Source organism: Etheostoma cragini, chromosome 3 (genome assembly GCF_013103735.1).
Source record: "Etheostoma cragini isolate CJK2018 chromosome 3, CSU_Ecrag_1.0, whole genome shotgun sequence".
In the NCBI taxonomy this organism is placed as follows: Eukaryota; Metazoa; Chordata; class Actinopteri; order Perciformes; family Percidae; genus Etheostoma; species Etheostoma cragini.
Window position 1 is genome coordinate 174,945 of NC_048409.1, and position 1,581 is coordinate 176,525.

General features: G+C 42.7%; 1 protein-coding gene across 1 annotated transcript in view; it reads left to right on the plus strand.

Moving 5' to 3' along the window:
• Positions 1–1,581, plus strand: part of urb1 (URB1 ribosome biogenesis homolog) — a 28,782-nt gene that overhangs the window by 15,576 nt on the left and 11,625 nt on the right. The window lies entirely within an intron of this gene.

Consider the following 1,581-nt stretch of genomic DNA (forward strand, 5'->3'; position numbering starts at 1 on the left):
CTGCGCTCTTGGGGTAATTTTGGGCGGCCGGCCACTCCTGGGAAGGTTCACCACTGTTCCATGTCTTCGCCATTTGTGCATAAAGGCTCTCACTGTGATTCGCTGGATTCCCAAAGCTTTGGAAATGGCTTTATAACCCTTTCCAGACTGATAGATCTCAATTACTTTCTTTCTCAATTGTTCCCGAAATTCTTTGGGTCTCGGCATGATGTGTAGCTTTTAAGGATCTTCTGGTGGACCTTACTGTGTCAAGCAGCTCCTATTTAAGTGATGCCTTGATTGTGAACAGGTGTGGCAATAATCAGGCCTGGGTGTGGCTAGAGAAATTGAACTCAGGTGTGGACAACCACAGTTATAGAATGTTTTAACAAGGGGGGCAATCACTTTTTCACACAGGGCCATGATGGTTAGGATTTTTTTTCACCTTTAATAATAAACACCTTCATTTACAAATTGCATTTTGTGTTTACTTGTGTTGTCCTTGACTATTGTTTAAATTGGTTTAATGTTCCGAAACACTTAAGTGTGACAAACATGCAAAGGAACAGGAAATGAGGAAGGGGGCAAACACTTTTTCACACCACTGTAGTTGCATTCAATGACTTCTTCTGTGTTCTTTGCCGTGGCCGCCGCAATAGCAGGGTTACCATGGAAACACAGTTACAAATACAGGTTTGCCCCTCATATTTAACAATATACAGCTGTGTTAATAAAAAATTTAAACTGGAGACAAATGTCAGAAGTGTGGACTGGCGGCCGCTGTGTGGCGGGGCGCGGAGTTAGAGGAGAGATTCAACACAGGCATGGCTTTACAGACGAAATGGGTCATGTAACGCAAAATGAAACCATATCCATATAAACAGCATGGCAGCGGATGTGAGGACATTAGCACCGGTGCGTCCTAGAGGAGCTAACAGCTAACAGCTAACAGACGATACTAGCACCGACTAGCGCTGCTCACTGCTGTTGTCTGAAAAACAACAGACAGGAGAAGATGTTGCGTTTACTGGTAAACTGGTGAACCTTGAGACCGCCGTATAACCGACTGCTATCTGTTGAGTTGTCCTCCCGTTACTCCGTCCTCTGGGACTGTCTCCATCTAGAGACTAGGCTGCACGGGGTGCAGGGAACAACTTTGACTGGCTCATGAGCAGACAGGTTTACGGCGAGGTAAATTTACTTTGCAAAAAAACTCCGCTTTCTATGAAATTACGCATAAAAAAACAATTAAAAAAAAGCTTGATCACGCAAATTTGATCGTGGGAGGTCAAAATTGTGATCACAATTAAAATTTGATTAATTGTGCAGCCCTAATGTAGGGATGTAACGTTTACAGGTGTAACGGGTAAACCGCAATCCAAATGTTGACAATAACAATTACAGTTTTAATAAATTACTGCGTGGCCTCTAACATGTGTTTCTTATTCAGGATCACTGTGTAGCCTCTAACATGTGTTTCTTATTTAGGATCACTGTGTGGCCTCTAACATGTGTTTCTTATTTAGGATCACTGTGTAGCCTCTAACATGTGTTTCTTATTCAGGATCACTGTGTAGCCTCTAACATGTGTTTCTTATTCAG